At 39.6% G+C, this 22,257-nt stretch overlaps 1 pseudogene; it reads right to left on the bottom strand.

Moving 5' to 3' along the window:
- Positions 1 to 17,975: 17,975 nt before the first annotated feature.
- LOC125159414 (cytochrome c oxidase subunit 5B, mitochondrial-like) lies at positions 17,976 to 18,343 on the bottom strand (annotated as a pseudogene).
- Positions 18,344 to 22,257: the final 3,914 nt, after the last annotated feature.

Here is a 22,257-nt window from a genome sequence, read left to right as displayed (position 1 = left end):
ATGAAAACAGCCCAAGTTCCCTCAACTGATGAACGGATAAAGAAGGTGTGGTATATATACCACACAAACCACACGATATATAATGGAATATTACTCAGCCATAAAAAAGAATGAAATCATGCCATTTGCAATGACATAAATGGAGCTAGAGAGTATTATATGAAGTAAAATAAGTCAGTCAGAGAAACACTAATACCATATGATCTCACTCGTATGTAGAATTTAAGAAACAAAACAAATGAGCAAAGGGAAAAAAGAGAGAAAGGCAAACCAAGAAAAAGACTCTTAACTATAGAGACGAAACTGATGGTTACCAGAGAGGAGGTGAGAGGCAGGATGGGTTAAATAGGTGATGGGGAGAGAGGAGGGGACAAGATGGCAGAGTATCATGGAACTTTTTTTTTTTGCCTCTCTTGTCCCTGAAATGCAACTAGATCAACACCAAACTATCTTGCACACCTAGAAAACTGACCTGGGGATTAACACAACAATCTGCACACCTTGAATCACAGAACTTGGCAGGTATGCAGCACAGAGAGGTGAACTGGGGGAGAGAGCAGTCGTGGAAGCTGTTTTTGCTTGTGGAGAGAGGACTGAGACAGGGGGGAGAGTATGGGAAAAGTACTCCTCCCCCCTGAAAGCAGCTGGAGAGAAAGAGAAAGAGTGCACTGAACAAAAAAAGGGAGAAAGGAGAAAGGAGAGGGTTTAAATTCCATTAAGATGCTATAAACAGGGGATCACACAGTCTGAAACTTGGAAGCTCGATACCTGTTGGTGCTCTGGTGGCAAGGGCAAATCCCTGGGAGCATACAGCAGGGTCTGAGGGGTCCATGGGCCATACGGGGAGAGGTGGTTCCCCTGCTGGGAGGACATTTGATGGAGGCGGTGCAGCCACCCCACAGGCAAAGGTCCCAGCAGACCCCGGAGAACAGCCACGTTCACTGGTGCTGGAACAAGGACGTTAAGGGTGAAGCCTGATGCCAGATGTGTGTTGTGATTTTCCACAATCCCTGAAACGCTGCTGCTACATGATCCCCCAAATTTTTCTGGGGCCGGCTGATGCCTGGCTGCAGTCTCTAGGCATTGGCAGCAGCATGGTATCAAGAATGTTCCTGGGGTCAGGCGGCACCAGGCCATTGCTTGATGAGACCCTCCTCCAGAAGGTCTGAGCGGATCAAAGCCATAGTCCCTCAGAATGAGGGGTAGGGAAGCAGAACCATCTGAGATAAAACTCAGGAGGGAGGTGCTGCCTGGCAGCCTGACAGCTTGGTCACGGACAGTGTAAAAGCGGGGAGTGGACGGAAGCTGGAGACAAAGAAGAACTGCATGATTGCCAGTCAGGGAGAGCACAGAGTTCTGATACCAGCCAGAGACTGGGTAGCTGGCTGATGCCATTTTCACCCCTCCCACACATGCGCATACACGGCTACATGCACCACAATGATCCACCCCAGTAAGCTAAGCAGCACCGCCTAGTGGAGAATGGAACGGCTACACCAAGCCCCACCCAACTGGGCCACCAGGCTCTAGAGGAACACCACAAGTCTTTCCACCTGCTTAGTTTACAGACTATAAAGTGCTTCATAGTTTGACTTCTAGGGGAAACTGATGTAATTTCAATCATATTTCATTCTGTTCACTGGTCCATCTACTCAACTTTTTTTTCTTTTTCTTTTCTTATTCTTGAATACAGAAAGAGAAAAATTATTTTTTCTTTTCCCTATTTATAAAAAAATATTTTTCTTTAATGTTTTTCTACTATATTTTTTTACTTTTGGTAAATTTTTTAAATTCTATTTTACTTTCACCATTTCATTTCATTCTACTTTATTGTATTGATCTTTGTAAATTTTCAAAACTTTTCCTTTTCTTTTCCTTATTCTTTCTTTTCTCTTCTTTCCCTTTTTTCTCTATCCTATCAAGCTTCTTTCAACAACCAAACCAAAACACATAGGAGCTAGCATCCTTTATTTGATTTTTTATGTTGTTTTTAATTTTTAATTTTAATTTTTTTAATTTTTCATTTTATTAATTCTTTTTCTTCCTTCAAAATGATGAAATGAAAGAATTCACCCCAAAAGAAAGAGCAGGAAGAAATGACAGCCAGGGACTTAATCAACACAGATACAAACAAGATGCCTGAACCAGAATTTAGAATCACAATAATAAAAATAACTAGCTGGGGAATCTCTTTCTGTGTAGATAAAAGAAGTAAAATCTAGTCAGGACGAAATTAAAAATGCTATAACTGAGCTGCAATCTCAAATAGATGTGACGGCAGCAAGGATGGATGAAGCAGAGCAGCAAACCAGCAATATAGAGGACAAACTTATGGAGAATAACAAAGCAGGAAAAAAGAGGGAAACAAAGACAAAAGAGCATGACATAAGAATTACAGAACTCAGTGACTCATTAAAAAGGAATAACATCTGAATCATAGAGGTACCAGAAAATGAAGAGAGAGGAAAAGTGGTAGAAGGTTTATGTAAGCAAATCATAGTGGAAAACTTTCCTAACCTGGGGAAAGACATAGACGTCAAAATCAAGGAAACACAGAGGATTCCCATTAGATTCAACAAAAACCAACCATCAACAAGGCATATCATAGTCAAATTCACAAAATACTGAGGCAAAGAGAGAATCATGAAGGCAGGAAGGGAAAAAAAAGTCCTTAACCTACAAGGGAAGACAGATCAGGTTTGCAGCAGACGTATCCACAGAAACTTGGCAGTCCAGAAGGGAGTGGCAATATGTATTCAATGTGCTGAATCAGAAAAATTGCAGCCAAGAATTCTTTATCCAACAAGGCTGTCATTCAAAATAGAAGGAGAAATAAAAAGTTTCCCAGACAAATAAAAACTAAAGGAGTTTGTGACCACTAAACAAGCCCTGCAAAAAATTTTAAGGGAGACTCTATGAGGGGAGAAAAGACAAAAAAAAAAAATACCAAAAGCAACAAAGATTAGAAAGGACCAGAGAACACCACCAGAAACTCCAACTCTACGGGCAACATAATGGCAATAAATTCCTACTTTTCAGTACTCACCCTAAATGTCAATGTACTAAATGCTCCAATCAAAAGACATAGGGTAACAGAATGGATAATAAAACAAGATCCATCCATATGCTGTTTACAAGAGACCCATTTTAGACCTAAAGACACCTTCAGATTGAAAGTAAGGGGATGGAGGGGTGCCTGGATGGCTCAGTTGGTTAAGCATCCAACTTTGTCCCAGGTCATGATCTCACAGATTATGGGTTTGAGCCCCACATCCGGCTCTGTACTGATGGCTCAGAGCCTGGAGCCTGCTTTGGATTCTGGGTCTCCCTCTCTCTCTGCCCCTCCCCTGCTCACATTCTGTCTCTCCTTCAAAAATAAACTTTAAAAAAAAAAGACAGTAAGGGGATGGATAACCATCTATCACGCTAATAGTCATCAAAAGAAAGCCAGAGTAGCCATACTTATATCAGACAATCTAGATTTTAAAATAAAGACTGTAACAGATGAAGAAGGGCATTATATAATAATTAAGGGGTCTATTCACCAAGAAGATCTAATAATTATAAACATTTATGCTCCAAACGTGGAAGAACCCAAACATATAAATCAATTAATCATAAACATACAGAAACTCATTGATGACAATACCATAATAGTAAAGGACTTCAACACCCCACTTACAACAATGAACAGATCATCTAAACAGAAAACCAACCAAGAAACAAAGGCTTTGAATGACACACTGGACCAGATGTACTTAACAGATATATTCATTTCATCCTAAAGCAGCAGAATACACATCCTTCTCCAGTGCACATGGAACATTCTCCAGAATATATCACATACTGGGACACAAATCAGCCCTCAACAGGTACAAAAAGATTGAGATCATATCATGCATATTTTCAGACCACAATACTATGAAACTCGAAATCAAACAAAAGAAAAAATTTGGAAAGATAACAAATACTGGAGACTAAAGAACATCCTACTAAAGAATGAATGGGCTAACCAAGAAGTTAAAGAGGAAATTAAAAAGTACATGGAAGCCAATGAAAATGTTAACACCACAGCCCCAAAGCTCTGGGACACAGCAAAGGTGGTCATAAGAGGGAAGTATATAGCAATCCAGGCCTTCTTAATGAAGGAATAAAGGTTTCAGATACACAACCTAACCTTACACATTAAAGAGCTGAAAAAGAGCAGCAAATAAAGTCAAAAGCCAGCAGAAGATGGGAAATAATAAAGATTAGAGCAGAAATCAATGCTATCGAAACAAACAAACAAACAAACAAAAACAACCAGGAGAACAGATCAATGAAACCAGAAACTGGTTCTTTGAAATAATTAACAAAATTGATAAACCCCTAGCCAGTTTGATCAAAAAGAAAAAGGAGGGGCGCCTGGGTGGCACAGTCGGTTAAGCGTCCGACTTCAGCCAGGTCACGATCTCGCGGTCCGTGAGTTCGAGCCCCGTGTCAGGCTCTGGGCTGATGGCTCGGAGCCTGGAGCCTGTTTCCGATTCTGTGTCTCCCTCTCTCTCTGCCCCTCCCCCTTTCATGCTCTGTCTCTCTCTGTCCCAAAAATAAAAATAAAAATAAAAATAAAAGAAAAAGGAAAGGACCCAAATAAATAAAATCAAGAATTACAGAGGAGAGATCACAAGCAATACAATACAAACAATAATAAGATAATACAAACAATAATACAAACAATACACAACCAATACAATACAAACAATAATAAGATAATATTATGAACAATTATACGCCCATAAAGCGGGCAATTGGGAAGAAATGGACAAATTCCTAGAAACATATAAACTACCAAAACTGAAACAAGAAGAAATAGAAAATTGTGAACAGACCCATAACCAGTAAAGGAATCGAATTAGTAATCAAAAATCTCCTAAAAAACAAGTGTCCAGGGCCAGATGGCTTTCCAGGGGAATTCTACCAAACATTTAAAGAAAAGTTAATACCTATTCTTTTCCAGCTGTTTCAAAAAATAGAAATGGAGGGGCGCCTGGGTGGCGCAGTCGGTTAAGCGTCCGACTTCAGCCAGGTCACGATCTCACGGTCCGTGAGTTCGAGCCCCGCGTCGGGCTCTGGGCTGATGGCTCAGAGCCTGGAGCCTGTTTCCGATTCTGTGTCTCCCTCTCTCTCTGCCCCTCCCCCGTTCATGCTCTGTCTCTCTCTGTCCCAAAAATAAATAAACGTTGAAAAAAAAATTAAAAAAAAAATAGAAATGGAAGGAAAACTTCTAAACTCATTCTATGAAGCCAGCTTTACCTTGATTCCAAAACCAGACAAAGACCCCCACTAAAAACAAAACTGCAGACTAATTTCCCTAATGAATATGGATGCAAAACTTTTCAACAAGATACTAGCCAACCAGATCCAAAAATACATTAAAAGAATTATTCATCACAGCCAAGTGGGATTTATACATGGGATGCAGGGCTGGTTCGATATCTGCAAAACAATCAATGTGATACATCACATCAATAAAAGAAAGGACAAGAACCACATGATCCCCTTAATAGATGCAGAGAAAACATTTGACAAAATACAGAATCCTTTCTTGATAAAAACACTCAAGAATGTAGGGATAGAAGTATCATACCTCAAGATCATAAAAGCCATATATGAAAGACCCACCGCTAATACCATCCTCAATGGGGAAAACCTGAGAGCTTTCCCCCTAAGGTCAGGAACACGACAGGGTTGTCCACTCTCACCACTGTTGCTCAACATAGTATTGGAAGCCCCAGCCTCAGCAATCAGACAACACAAAGGAATTAAAGGCATCCAAATCAGCAAGGAGGTAATCAAACTTTCACTCTTCACAGATGACATGATACTTTATATGGAAAACCCAAAAGATTCTACCAAAAAACTGCTAGAACTGATCCATGAATTCAGCAAAGTCGCAGCATATAAAATCAATGTACAGAAATTGGTTGCATTTCTATACACCAATAATGAAGCAACAAAAAGAGAAATCAAGGAATCAATCCCATTTACAATAGCAACAAAAACCATAAAATACGTAGGAATAAACCTAACCAAAGAGGTGAAAAATCTATACACTGAAAACTATAGAAAGATTATGAAAGAAATTGAAGAAGACACAAAAAAATGGGAAAATATTCCATGTTCATGGATTGGAGGAAGAAATATTGGTAAAATGTCGATACTACCCAAAGCAATCTACATATTCAATGCAATTCTTATCAAATAACATCAGCATTCTTCACAGAGCTAGAAAAAACAATCCTAAAATTTGTATGGAACCAGAAAAGACCCTGAATAACCAAAGCAATCCAGAAAAAGAAAACCAAAGCTGGAGGCATCACAATCCCAGACTTCAAGATGTATTACAAAGCTGTAATCATCAAGACAGTGTGGTACTGGCACAAAAACAGACACTCAGATCAATGAACAGAATAGGGAACCCAGAAATAGACCCACAAACGTATGGCCAACTAATCTTTGACAAAGTAGGAAAGAATATCCAATGAAATAAAGACAGTCTCTTCAGCAAATGGTGCTGGGAAAACTGGACAGTCACATGCAGAAGAATGAACCTGGACCACTTTCTTACACCCTACACAAAAATAAACTCAAAATGGATGAAAGACCTAAACATATCAGGAAGTCATCAAAATTCTCGAGGAAAAAGCAGACAAAAACCTCTTTGACCATGGCCACAGCAACTTCTTACTCAACATGTCTCCAGAGGCAAGGGAGTCAAAAGCAAAAATGACCTATTGGGACCTCAGCAAAATAAAAAGCTTCAGCACAGTGAAGGAAACAATCAGCAAAAAGCAACTGACGGGATGGGAGAAGATATTTGCAAATGACATATCAGATAAAGGGTTAGTATCCAAAATCTATAAGGAACTTATCAAACTCCACACCCAAAACAAACAAACAATCCATTGAAGAAATGGGCAAAAGACATGAATAGACACTTCTCCAAAAAGACATTCAGATAGCTAACAGATACATGAAAAAATGGTCAATGTCACTCATCATCAGGGAAATACAAATTAAAACCATGATTAGATACCACCTCACACCAGACAGAATGGCTAAAATTAACAACTCAGGCAAAAACAGATTTTGGTGAGGATGTGGAGAAAGAGGATCTCTTTTGCACTGCTGGTGGGAATGAAAACTGGTGCAGCCACTCTGGAAAACAATATGGAGTTTCTTCAAAAAAATAAAAATAGGACTACCCTATGACCCAGCAATTGCACTACTAGGTATTTATCCAAGGGTGTTTTGTTTCGAAGGGGCATATGCATCCCAATATTTATAGCAGTGCTATCAACAATAGCCAAAGTATGGAAGAGCCCAAATGTCCATCGACAGATTATTGGATAAAGAAAATGTGGCATACACACACACACACACACACACACACACACAATGGAGTATTACTTGGAAGTCAAAAAGAATGAAATCTTGCCATTTGCAACTACATGGATGGAACTAGAGGGTTTTATGCTAAGTGAAATTAGCCAGTCAGAGAAAGACAAATATCACATGACTTCACTCATATGAGGAATTTAAGATACAAAACAGATGAACATAAGGGAATGGAAGCAAAAATAATATAATAACAAGCAGGGAGACAAGACAAAAGAAACTCTTAAATACAGAGAACAAACTGAAGGTTGCTGGAGGAGTTGTGGGTGGGTGGATGGGCTAAATGGGTAAGAGCATTAGGGAGGACACTTGTCAGGATGAGCACTGGGTATTATACATAGGGGATGAATCACTGGAATCTACTCCTGAAATTATTATTGCACTATATGCTAACTAACTTGGATGTAAATTTAAAAATAAATAAATAAATAGGTGATGGGGATTAAGGAGTGCACTTGTAATGAGCACCAGGTGTTGTAAGGAAGTGTTGAATCACTAAATTGTACACCTGAAACTAATATTACTCTGTATGTTAATTAACTGAAGTTTAAATAAAAACTTAAAAAAAGAATCAAATCTTGCCATTTGGAACAACATGGATAGACCTAGAGGGTACAATGCCAAGTACAATAAGTCAGTCAGAGGAAGACAAATACCATATGATTTCACTCATATGTGGAATTTAAGAAATAAAAGGGAGAAAGAAAGAAAAAAGAAACAAAGAAAAAACCAGACTCTTAGCTACAGAGAACAAACTGGTGGTTGCCAGAGGGGAAGTGGGTCAGGGGATGGGTGAAATAGGTGAAAGGGAATTAAAAATATGCTTATCTTGATGAGCACTGAGTAATGTATAGAATTGTTAAAGCATTATATTGTACACCTGAAACTAATATAACACTGTGTGTTAATTATACTTCAATTTTTAATATTAATTTAAAGCAAAAAAGTAATAAATGAGGAATAGACGAATAAAAAATCCATAAGATATATAGAAAAGAAAAAATAAAATGGCATGTGTAAATCCAAGTATATCAATGATTACAATAACAAAACCTAATAAAAAAGCAAAGATTGTGAGATTGGATTTTTAAAAGTGAAATAACTATATATATACAGTAGAAATGCTTAAGAGGGCACTTGCTGTGATGGCACTGGGTGTTGAATGTAAGTGATGAATCACTGAATTCTACTCCTGAAACCAATACTGCACTGTTGTTAACTAACTAAAATTTAAATTTAAAAAATGATTAATAGTCCACAGTTACAAACTGATTGAAAGTATATATATGGCAAGTATATATATACATATATATATGGCAAAAGATATATCATGAAACATCAGCTACAAAAAAAGCTTAACTGTTTATACTAGTATCACACAAAAGAGACCTACAAACAAACAAACAAACAAACAAACAAAAAGTGTTACTGGAGGTAAACAGGAACATTTCATAATGATAAAAGGGTCAATCCATCATGAAGTTTAGCAATTACGAACATATAAGCATCCAACAACCAAGCTCCAAAATACATGGGGCAAAACTGATTTCTCAAAAGTGAGAAATATTTCTACAATAATAGTGAACACTTTACACGCCACTTCCAATAATGGATAGGACAACTGTACAGAAGATCAAGAAGAAAATAAAAGTCTTGGACAACACTAAAAACCAACTAGACCTAAGACGCATATATAGAACACTACACCCAGAAACAGGATATACAATTTTCTTAAGTGCACATCGAGCATTCTCCAGAATAAACTCATATGTTATGCCATAAAATGACCTCAAGAAATTTGAAAGGATACAAACAATACAAAGTATGTTCTATGACCACATGGAATACAATTAAAAATCATAGCAAGAAAAAATGTGGGAAACTCACAAATATATAGAAATTAAACAAAACACTCCTATGGGGTGCCTGGGTGGCTCAGTTGGTTAAGTGTCAGGCTCTTTTTTTAGTCTTTATTTTTGAGAGCGAGACAGAGTGTGAGCAGGGGAGGAACAGAGAGAGAGGGAGACACAGAATCCAAAGCAGGCTTCAGGCCCTGAGCTGTCAGCACAGAGCCTGACACGGGGCTCAAACTCACGAACCGTGAGATCATGACCTGAACTGAAGTCGGACGCTCAACCAACTGAGCCACTCAGGCATCCCTAAGCATCAGACTCTTGATTTCAGCTCAGGTCATTATCACAGTTTGTGAGTTCAAGCCCCATGTTGGACTGTGGGTTTACAGTGTGGAGCCTGCTTGGGATTCTCTCTCTGTCTCTCTCTCTCTCGAAGTAAAAAAACTTAAAAAAAAATAGTTTTAAACAAAACACTCCTAAATAACAAAGGGCTCAAAAAAAAGAAATCAAAATAGAAATCAGAATATATTTTTATTATGTTTCTTTTTTTAATTTTTTTAATGTTTATTTTTGAGAAAGAAAGAGAACGAGAGGGGAAGGGGTAGAGAAAGGGAGACACAGAATCTGAAACAGGCTCCAGGCTCCGAGCTGTCAGCACAGAGCCCAACCCAGGACTGGAACTCATGAACAGAACCGTGAAATCATGACCTGAGCTGAAGTCAGACGCTTAACCAACTGAGCCACCCAGGTGCCCCAATAAGAATATACTTTTAGATAAATGAGAACAAAGACACAGGATACCAAAATTTATGAGATGCAGATAAAGCAGTTCTCAGAAGGAAAGTTATAGCTGTAAATGCTTATGTTAAGAAAAAAGGAAAATCTCAAATCAATAACCTAACTATATACCTTAAGAAACTGGAAAAAAGATAAGCAAACTACAAGTAAATCAAGGAGAATGAAGAAAATAATAAAGATTATAGCAGAGATAAATGAAGTGAAAAGTAAATTTACATTAAAAATAGATTTGACAAAAGGCAAAGTTGGTTCTTTGAAAAGATGAACAAAATTGACAAACCTTTAGCTAAATTGAGCAAGGAAAAAGGAGAGAGAGAAGACTCAAATTACTAGAATCAGAAATGAAACAGGGGACATTACTACTGGCTTTACAAAATTTTAAAGGATTGTAAAGGAATACGATGAACAAACGTATGCCAACAAATTGAATAACTTAGATGAAATGGAAAAATCCTACCAAGATACAAACTAGTGAAGCTGACTCAAGAGGAAACAGTGGCTGGAGTGGAGAGCCACTGGGGATGAGGTACGCACAGGGGCTTCAGACTCCTGCCTCAGTCTTTTATTTTTTTTTTCAATATATGAAATTTATTGTCAAATTGGTTTCCATACAACACCCAGTGCTCATCCCAAAAGGTGCCCTCCTCAATACCCATCACCCATCCTCCCCTCCCTCCCACCCCCCATCAACCCTCAGTTTGTTCTCAGTTTTTAACAGTCTCTTATGCGTTGGCTCTCTTCCACTCTAACCTCGTTTTTTTTTCCTTCCCCTCCCCCATGGTCTTCTGGTAAGTTTCTCAGGATCCACATAAGAGTGAAAACATATGGTATCTGTCTTTCTCTGTATGGCTTATTTCACTTAGCATCACACTCTCCAGTTCCATCCACGTTGCTACAAAGGGCCATATTTCGTTCTTTCTCATTGCCACGTAGTACTCCATTGTGTATATAAACCACAATTTCTTTATCCATTCATCAGTTGATGGACATTTAGGCTCTTTCCATAATTTGCTAATTGTTGAGAGTGCTGCTATAAACGTTGGGGTACAAGTGCCCCTATGCATCAGACTCCACACCCGAAAAACAAATAACCCAGTGAAGAAATGGGCAGAAAACATGAATAGACACTTCTCTAAAGAAGACATCCGGATGGCCAACAGGCACATGAAAAGATGCTCAATGTCGCTCCTTATCAGGGAAATAAAAATCAAAACCACACTCAGATATCACCTCACGCCAGTCAGAGTGGCCAAAATGAACAAATCAGGAGACTATAAGTGCTGGAGAGGATGTGGAGAAACGGGAACCCTCTTGCACTGTTGGTGAGAATGCAAATTGGTGCAGCCACTCTGGAAAACAGTGTGGAGGTTCCTCAGAAAATTAAAAATAGAGCTACCCTATGACCCAGCAATAGCACTGCTAGGAATTTACCCAAGGGATACAGGAGTACTGCCTCAGCCTTTTAACACCAGTGGCGGGCTGGCAGACCAATGACCCCATGGTTCTGCAGGGATCCTCACTTCCTTTTATTTTATTTTTTTTTCAACGTTTATTTTATTTTTGGGACAGAGAGAGACAGAGCATGAACAGGGGAGGGGCAGAGAGAGAGGGAGACACAGAATCGGAAACAGGCTCCAGGCTCTGAGCCATCAGCCCAGAGCCCGACGCGGGGCTCGAACTCACGGACCGCGAGATCGTGACCTGGCTGAAGTCGGACGCTTAACCGACTGCGCCACCCAGGCGCCTCCTCACTTCCTTTTAGAACTTGGGTAGGTAGGTGGGGAGAGTGTGAGCATCTGAGCCCACTGGGCAGGGCGGGTGTATCTGCGCCCCCCCCTTCCTTGCCAGTGGGCTCTGTGATGTAACCTGAGGGGGGTGGGGTGGGGCCTAGGGCACTAGCCAGCTGGTTTTGAGAAGGAGTTGTAGGGGGAGGATGCCATGTGCTGTAGGTGCAGAATACACACCAGAGTTCCAAGCCTTAGTACAAAAAATATATATAAAACTTTTCATTCATAATTTTATATTGATTATAAATTGAGTAATTGATTATAAAATTGATTATAGATTTGGGTATATTTGGTCAAACAAAATGCATTTAAAATTTTTAAAAGAGGGAGAAATAGACCATCTGAGTAGACTTATAACAAGAGACTGAATTAGTAATCAACATACTACCCACAAAGGAAAGCACAGGCCCAGATGGCTTGAATTTAGCAAACGTTTCAAGAAGAATTAAAACCAATTCTTCACAAACTATTCCAAATGACAGAAGAGGAAGGAACACTTCCAAACTCATGTTAAGAGGCCAATATTGCCCTGATGCTAAAGCCAGAGGAGGACATCACAATAAAAGAAAACTACAGACCAATAAATACTATGAACTTGGATGCAGAAACTCTCAACAAAATACTATCAAATCAAATCTAAAAACATATTTTAAAAAACTATACACCATGATCAAGTAGGATTTACACAAGGAATGCAAGTTTAACTCAACATCCAAAATTTTTTATAGTTAAAAAAATTGTTAACGTTTATATATATATACATATATGTGTATAAATATGTATATTATATTAAATATAATTTATTGTCAAATTGGTTTCCATACAACATCCAGTGCTCATCCCAACAGGTGCTCCCCTCAATGCCCATCACCCACTTTCCCCTCTCCCCCACCCCCCATCAACCCTCAGTTTCTTCTCAGTATTTAAGAGTTTCTTATGGTTTGCCTCCTTCCCTCTCTGTAACTTTTTTTCCCCCTTCCCCTCCCCCATGGTCTTCTGTTAAGTTTCTCAGGATCCACATATGAGTGAAAACATATGGTATCTGTCTTTCTCTGACTGACTTATTTCATGTAGCATAATATTCTCCAGTTCCATCCACATTGCTACAAATGGCCAGATTTCATTCTTTCTCATTGCCAAGTAGTATTTCATTGTATAACCACATCTTCTTTGTTCATTCATCAGTTGATATACATTTAGGCTCTTTCCATAATTTGGCTATTGTTGAGAGTGCTGCCATAAACATTGGGGTACAGGTGCCCCTATGCATCAGCACTCCTGTATCCCTTGGGTAAATTCCTAGCAATGTTATTGCTGGGTCATAGGGTGGATCTATTTTTAATTTTTTGAGGAACCTCCACACGGTCTTCCAGAGCGGCTGCACCAGTTTGCACTCCCACCAACAGTGCAAGAGGGTTCCCGTTTCTCCACATCTTCTCCAGCATCTATAGTCTCCTGATTTGTTCATTTTAGCCACTCTGACCAGCATGAGGTGGAATCTGAGTGTGGTTTTGATTTGTATTTCCCTGATGAGGAGTGATGTTGAGCATCTTTTCATGTGCCTGTTGGCCTTCTGGATGTCTTCTTTAGAAAAGTGTCCATTCATGTCTTCTGCCCATTTCTTCACTGGATTATTTGTTTTTCAGGTGTGGAGTTTGTGAGTTCTTTATAGATTTTGGATACTAGCCCTTTGTCTGATATGTCATTTGCAAATATCTTTTCCCATTCGTTCAGTTGCCTTTTAGTTTTGTTGGTTGTTTCCTTTGCAGTGCAGGAGCTTTTTATCTTCATGACGTCCCAATAGTTCATTTCTGCTTTTAATTCCCTTGCCTTTGAAGATGTGTCGAGTGAGAAATTGCTGTGGCTGAGGTCAGAGAGGTTTTTTCCTGCTTTCTGCTCTAGGGTTTTGATGGTTTCCTGTTTCACATTCAGGTCCTTTGTCCATTTTGAGTTTATTTTTGTGAATGGTGTAAGAAAGTGGTCTAGTTTTATTCTTCTGCATGTTGCTGTTCAATTCTCTCAGCACCATTTGTTAAAGAGACTGTCTTTTCTCCACTGGATATTCTTTCCTGCTTTGTCAAAGATGAGTTGGCCATACTTTTGTGGGTCCAATTCTGGGGTCTGTATTCTATTCCATTAGTCTATGTGTCTGGTTTTGTGCCAATACCATGCTCTCTTGATGATTACAGCTTTGTAGTAGAGGCTAAAGTCTGGGATTGTGATGCCTCCCGCTTTGGTCTTCTTCTTCAAGATTACTTTGGCTATTTGGGGTCTTTTGTGGTTCCAGGCAAATTTTAGCATTGCTTGTTCTAGCTTCGAGAAGAATGCTGGTGCAATTTTTATTGGGATTGCATTGAATGTATAGATAGCTTTGGGCAGTATTGACATTTTGACAATATTTGTTCTTCCAATCCATGAGCACGGAATGTTTTTCCATTTCTTTGTATCTTCTTCAATTTTCTTCATCAGCTTTCTATAGTTTTCAGCATACAGATCTCTTACATCTCTGGTTAGGTTTATTCCTAGGTATTTTATGCTTCCTGGTGCAATTGTGAATGGGATCAGTTTCTTTATTTGTCTTTCTGTTGCTTCATTATCAGTGTATAAGAATGCAACTGATTTCTGTACATTAATTTTGTATCCTGCAACTTTGTTGAATTCATGTATCAGTTCTAGCAGACTTTTGGTGGAGTCTATTGGATTTTCCATGTATAATATCATGTCATCTGCAAAAAGTGAAAGCTTGACTTCATCTTTGCCAATTTTGATGCCTTTGATTTCATTTTGTTGTTTGATTGCTGATGCTAGGACTTCCAACACTATGTTAAACAACAGCAGTGAGAGAGGACATCCCTGTCGTGTTCCTGATCTCAGGGGGAAAACTCTCAGTTTTTCCCCATTGAGGATATTGGCTGTGGGCTTTTCATAAATAGCTTTTATGATGTTCAGTTATGTTCCTTCTATCCCAACTTTCTTGAGGGCTTTTATTAAGAAAGGATGCTGTATTTTGTCAAACACTTTTTCTGCATCGATTGACAGGATCATATGGTTCTTTTCTTTTATTTTATTCATGTGATGTATCACATTGACTGATTTGCAAATATTGGACCAGCCTTGCATCCCAGGAATGAATCCCACTTGATCATGGTAAATAATTATTTTCATATGCTGTTGAATTCTATTTGCTAATATCTTGTTGAGAATGTTTGCATCCATATTCATCGGGGATATTGGCCTATAGTTCTCTTCTTTTGCTGGGTCCCTGTCTTGTTTAGAAATAAAAGTAATGCTGGCTTCACAGAATGGGTCTGTAAGTTTTCCTTCCGTATCTATTTTCTGGAACAGCTTGAGAAAGATAGGTATTATCTCTGCTTTAAATGTCTGGTAGAACCCACAGGGAAGCCATATGGTCCTGGACTCTTATTTGTTGGGAGATTTTTTTTTTTTAATTTTTTTTTTCAACGTTTATTTATTTTTGGGACAGAGAGAGACAGAGCATGAACGGGGGAGGGGCAGAGAGAGAGGGAGACACAGAATCGGAAACAGGCTCCAGGCTCTGAGCCATCAGCCCAGAGCCCGACGCGGGGCTCAAACTCACGGACCGCAAGATCGTGACCTGGCTGAAGTCGGACGCTTAACCGACTGCGCCACCCAGGCGCCCCTTGTTGGGAGATTTTTGATAACTGATTCAATTTCTTCACTGGTTATGGGTTTGTTCAAATTTTCTCTTTCTTCCTGTTTGAGTTTTGGAAGTGTGTGGGTGTTTAAGAATTTGTCCATTTCTTTCAGGTTGTCCAGTTTCTTAGCATATAATTTTTCATAGTTTTCCCTGATAATTGCCTGTATTTCTAAGGGATTGATTGTAATAAGTCCATTTCATTCATGATTTTATCTATTTGGGTCCTCCCCCTTTTGTTTTTGAGAAGCCTGGCTAGAGGTTTATCAATTTTGTTTATTTTTTCAAAAAACCAACTCTTGGTTTCATTGATCTGCTCTACTGTGTTTTTTTTAATTCTATATTGCTTATTTCTGCTCTGATCTTTATTATTTCTCTTCTTCTGCTGGGTTTGGGGTATCTTTGTTGTTCTGCTTCTATTTCCTTTAGGTGTGCTTTTCGATTTTCTATTTGGGATTTTTCATGTTTCTTGAGATAGGCCTGGACCACTACAAGCATGAAACCTACAGATAACATAATGAGTTTAAACCCATATCTTTCAATAATAACACTGAATTTAAATGGACTAAATGCTCCAACCAAAAGACATAGGGTATCAGAATGGATTAAAAAAAAAACAAGACCCATCTATTTGCTGTCTACAAGAGACTCATTTTAGACCTGAGGACACCTTCAGATTGTAAGTGAGGGTATGGAGAACTATCTATCATGCTACTGGAAGTTAAAAGAAAGCTGGAGTAGCCACACTTATATCAGACAAACTAGACTTTAAATTAAAGCTGTAACAAGAGATGAAGAAGGGCATTATATAATAATTACAGGGTCTATCCATCAGGAAGAGCTAACAGTTATAAATGTCCATGCACCAAATTTGAAGGCCCCAAATATATAAAACAATTAATCACAAACATAAGCAACCTTATTGATAAGATTGTGGTAATTGCAGGGGTTTTAATACTCCACTTACAACAATGGATAGATCATCTAGACAGAGAATCAATAAACAAACAAGAGCCCTGAATGATACATTGGATCAGATGGACTTGACAGATTATTTAGAACTCTGCATCCCAAAGCAATGGAATATACTTTCTTCTCAAGTGCACATGGAACATTCTCCAAGATAGATCACATACTGGATCACAAAACAGCCCTTAATAAGTATAAAAGAATTGAGATAATACCATGCACACTTTCAGATCACAATGCTATGAAGCTTGAAATCAACCACAGGAAAAAGTCTGGAAAACCTCCAAAAGCATGGAGGTTAAAAAGCATCCTACTAAAGAATGAATGGGTCAACCAGGCAATTAGAGAAGAAATTAAAAGATATATGGAAACAAATGAAAGTACAACAATCCAAATGCTTTGGGATGCAGCAAAGGCAGTCCTGAGAGGAAAATAACATTTATATATTTTGGGGAGAAAGAGAGGGACAGCACACAAACAGAGGAGGGGCAGAGAGAGAGGGAGACACAGAATCTGAAGCAGGCTCCAGGCTCTGAGCTGTCAGCACAGAGCCCCATGAGGGGTTTGAACCCATGAACTGCGAGATCATGAACTGAGCCGAAGTCAGAGGCTTAATTGACTGAGTCACCCAGGTGCCCCAAAAATCAATTAATGTAATACATTGAATCAACAGAATAAAAAGCAAAAGTCACACGATCATCTCAGTAGCTGCAGAAAAATCATTTGATCACATTATACAGAATACCCTAAAGAAAACTATTAGGACTAATAAATGAGGTTGGGAAGACTGGAAATTATAAAATAAATTAAAAATCTATTGTATTTGGTGGGGGGGGGGGAGAGAAGAGGCCAATGCAATGGCTAGTCTTTACTTGAAAGAAGAAACTTTACAGCACATTAAAAAAAATTTTTTTATGTTTTCTCTCTCTCTCTCTCTCTCTCTGTCTCTCTGTCTCTCTGTCTCCCTGTCTCTCTCTCAAAAATAAATAGAAAAAGAAAAGGAATAAAAGAAAAGGGGTGCCTGGATGGCTCAGTCAGCTAAGTAGCTTACTTTAGCTCAGGTCATGATCTCGTGGGTCATGAGTTCAAGTCCCGCGTAGAGCTTTGTGCTGACAGCTCAGAGCCTGGAACCTGCTTCATACTCCCTCTCTCTCTGCCCCTCTCGTGATCATGCTTAGTCTCTCTCTCTCTCTCTCTCTCTCTCTCAAAAATAAATAGGCATTAATTTTATTTTTGAGAGAGAGAGAGCAGGAGCGGGAGAGGGGCAGAGAGAGAGAGGGAGACACAGAATCTGAAGTAGGCTCCAGGCTCTGAGCTGTCAGCACAGAGCCCAATGCCAGGCTTGAACTCATGAACAGAACCGTGAGATCATGACCTGAGCTGAAGTCCAACGCTTAACCGACTGAGCCACCCAGGTGCCCCTAAAGCACATTTTGAGTAAGTTAGTGCAAAAGTTCAGTGGACCAACTGGTGAGGCACCAGCTTGTGATGAGTTCCCCAACTAAGGCATCGCTGGGCTTCACCTCTGTGCAGCCAGAACCAGATGATGGCAATATTGTCCTCTTCACAGTTGCAGCACTATTCGCTTGTTGGTGATAGATGGGACAAAAGTAGGGTCTTCTTTGGTAACTGAAGCTGCCTGGGGGCTAGCATTTTGTATGGGTCTGGTCCCTTCTGTGCAGCCATCATGACCTCCCTCTCCAGTCCTGTCACCTGCCACCTCAGCAGGAACACTGCCTCCAGATGCCATGCAGCGCACCAGGGTGACTTGACTGGGACCGTGCAGCCAGTGTTCCAACTCCACGAAGTAATCTTGAGGTCATCACGCCCACTACAGACAACTTCTGTTGTATTTTTATACACTTGTAATGAAACAATCTGGAAATGAAATTAAGAGAACAGCTTCATTCACAGTAGCATCAAAAAGAATAAAATACTTAGGAATAACTTAACCAAAGAAGTGTTAAGACTCGTAAACTGAAAACTAAAAAAAAAAAAAAAAAAACAAAAAAAAACTGTTAAAATAAATCTTCTTTTTTTAAAAAAATGTTTATTCTTGAGAGAGAGACAGAGACAGAGACAGAGGGAGAAGGGGAGGGTCACAGAGAGAGGGAGACACAGAATCCAAAGCAGGCTCCAGGCTCTGAACCGTCAGCACAGAGCCCGACACAGGGCTCGAACCCACAAACCAGGAGATCGTGACCTGAGTTGAAGTCGAATGCTTAACAGACTGAGCCACCTAGGCGCCCCTAAAATAAATTTTCAAAGACCTAAATATATGGAAAGATATTCTATGTTCAAGCATTAGAAGATTTAATTTAACTTAATTTTGTTAAGATGAATACACTGCTCAAATTGATCTATAAATTTAATAAAATCCCAATCAATATCCCAGCTGCCTTAGTTGCAGAAATTGACAAGCTGCTCTTAAAATTCATAAGGAATTGAAAGAGGCCCCAAATAACCCAAACAATCTTGGAAAAGAACACAGGAGGAGGACTCACATTTCCTGATTTCAAAATTTACTACAAAGCTACAACAATCAAGATAATGTGTTACTGGCTTAAGACTAGATACATTATAAACCAGTGAAATAAAATTGAGAGTCCGGGAATAAACCATGGTCTATGGTCAATTGGTTTTCCACAAGGGTGCCAAAACCATTCAACGGGGAAAGAATAATCTCTCCCAACAAAAGGTGCTGGGTGAACTAGCTATTCAGATGCAAAAGAATGAAGCTGGACCCCTATGTCACAGCATATATAAAAAACCAAAATAGAGCATGCATCCAAATAAATGTATGCGTTAAAAATACAAAAATTTTAGAAGAAAGCATAGGAGTGAATCTTCATAACCTTGGATTTGGCAAAGTAGTCTTAGACATGGCCCCAGAAGCATAAGCAACAAAAGAGGAAAAAAGTTTTTCTATTTCATCAAAATTGAAAACTTTGTGCTCTAAAGGGACACCTTCAAGAAACTGCAAAGTGCAAAAAGTGTACACAGAATGGGAGAAATATTTACAAATCATATATCTGATAAAGGACATGTACACTTGTACCTAGCATATATAAATAACTCTTAAAGCTCAATAATAAAAAGACAAATAACCCAGTTTAAAAACGGGAAAAGATGGGGCATCTGGGTGGCTCAGTCAGTTAAGCGTCCAACTCCAGATTTCGGCTCAGGTCATGATGTCACAGTTTGTGAGATTCAGCCCTGCGCTTGGGATTCTGTCTCTTCCTCTGTCTGTGTCCCTTCCCTGCTCTCTCTCTCTCTCTCTGTCTCTCAAAATAAATAAACTTTGGGGCGCCTGGGTGGCGCAGTCGGTTAAGCGTCCGACTTCAGCCAGGTCACGATCTCGCGGTCCGTGAGTTCGAGCCCCGCGTCAGGCTCTGGGCTGATGGCTCAGAGCCTGGAGCCTGTTTCCGATTCTGTGTCTCCCTCTCTCTCTGCCCCTCCCCCGTTCATGCTCTGTCTCTCTCTGTCCCAAAAATAAATAAAAACATTGAAAAAAAAATTAAAAAAAAATAAATAAACTTTAAAAAATTTAAAAATTAAAATGGGGAAAGGATTTGAGTATATATTTCTTCAAGTGGCCAATAGGAATGCAAAAAATATGCACATTGTCATTAGTTCTAGAATCAAAGACTCCGAAAATAATGTGTTGGAAAGATAGGGAGAAATGAGAACACTCATGCATTGCGGCACTACGGAAAACAGTCTGGCATTACTTTAAAGCATTCAACATTCAGTCACCATGGAACTCAGGAATTTCACTCCTAGGTTTAAACCCAAAAGAGTTCAAAGCATGTGTTCAAACAAACATTTGTACAGAAATGTCCATAGCAGCATGATTTATAATAGCTAAAATGTGGAAACATCCCAAATGTTTATGTGGCATATCCACATGGTGGAATATTAGTCATAAAAATGAACGTGGATAAACCTCTAAAACCTGTTAAGTGAAAGAAGCCAGTTATAAAAGTCTACATATTCTGTAATTTCATTTATATGAAATGCCCAGAATAAGGAAATCTATTTAGTGAGAAAGTAGATTAGTGTTTGCCGAGTGCCGGGGGGGGGGGGGGGGGTGGGGGGTGGGGAAGGATGATAGAGGGGTGATTTGTTTTTGAGGTGATGAAAATATTTTGTTTTATTAATGTTTACTTATTTATTTTGAGAGAGAGAGCGCGCGCATGTGGGGGAGCGTCAGAGAGAGAGGGAGAGAGAAAGGATCTCAAGAAGCTTCCATGCAAAGCCGGATCCTGCCATCATGAGATCATGACCTCAGTTGAAATCAAGAGTAGGCCGCTTAACCAACTGAGCCACTCAGGTGCCCTGGGATGAAAATATTTTTTTATGTTTATTTATTTTTGACAGAGAGAGAGAGAACGAGCAAGGGAGGTGCAGAGAAAGAGACACAGAATCTGAACCAGGCTCCAGTCTCCAAGCTGTCAGCACACAGCCTGACGAGGGGCTTGAACCCACAAACCGTGAGATCATGACTTGAGCCAAAGTTGGATGCATAAGTGACTGAGCCACCCAGATGACCCTGAAAATATTTTCAAATTGATTGTGGTGATAGTTGCATAAGTTTGTGCCTAGGCTAAAAAGCATTGGACTGTGCACTTCAAATGAGCGAATTGTATGGTGTGTGAATTATATACCAATAAAGCTGTTTTTTAATTGAGTAAGGCAATGATAAGGGATTGCATTTTAAAAAAAAAAAAAAGAGCAAAAGATTTGAAGAGGCAATTCCCAGAAGAGGAAATGCAAATGGTCAATGCACATGAAATGGTATTGACCTCATTAGTACCAGGGAAATGTAAAATAAAACAAAGATCACCTTTTTATTTAACTACATCAGACTGGCAAGAATTTGGAAAGAATACAACGTGATGCTTGAAAAAAGGCGAAGAAATGGTTTTTTCACACATCGCTAAGTAGAATTTAAATTAATAAACGTTTTTGCAAGGTATAATGTCCATATCCATTACATTTAAAATACTCCTACTCTTTCACTTCGTGTTCCCTTTTGAAAGACTCTATGTCCTAGGAATAACGCATGTGACTATACTTAGAATCCCTATTGCAGCATTGTCATGCAAAAAGCAAATGCCAGGGTAATGGCCCAGTTTGATCCAATTTTTGTAAAATCAAACAGCAAAAAAAAAAAAAAATCATGTGCATGTATATTTGCATGGAAGAATATATCCCAAGCTGTTAATATCTTGGGTGGGGGGAGGGGGGGTGTCAGATAATGATGGACCTGCCTTTTGTGTACATCCTTGCATTGTTTTGTTAGTTTTAATGAAAAAGGAATTACTTTTGGGTTTTGACGATGAAGGAAAAAAATTAAGAAGAGGAGGCGGGTGGAGGAATTAGAAAAGAAAGGAAGGAGCTATTTTTGCGGCTGTTTCTGTGTGCGCTCCTTTTACAGATAGTGCGGCAGGCCCGGGCGTCGCGTCTACGCGCGGGATTACAGTAACTTGGTTGTCAGTGATGAGTCAGAGTGCGTGGTGCTGATGCTGCTGCCATTTCATCACCTCTGCGAGCGCAGCATCCATTCCTTCGCTCTCCTTGCGCCTGGGCCTACCTCGCCTCGGGCTCCCAGGCCAGCGATGTGCTCGTGGCCGATCTAGATCCGGACCAAGCCACGCTCTCCGAGGCCTCGGCTGGGCGCCCCTCTCGCCGCCCAAGGCCGGCCCGGGCCAAGGAGACCTGCTGATCCCCGGCT

Source organism: Prionailurus viverrinus, unplaced genomic scaffold (genome assembly GCF_022837055.1).
Source record: "Prionailurus viverrinus isolate Anna unplaced genomic scaffold, UM_Priviv_1.0 scaffold_49, whole genome shotgun sequence".
Lineage (NCBI taxonomy): Eukaryota > Metazoa > Chordata > Mammalia > Carnivora > Felidae > Prionailurus > Prionailurus viverrinus.
The sequence above is the reverse complement of the archived record's forward strand: the minus strand, read 5'-3'. Positions and strand labels throughout refer to the sequence as shown.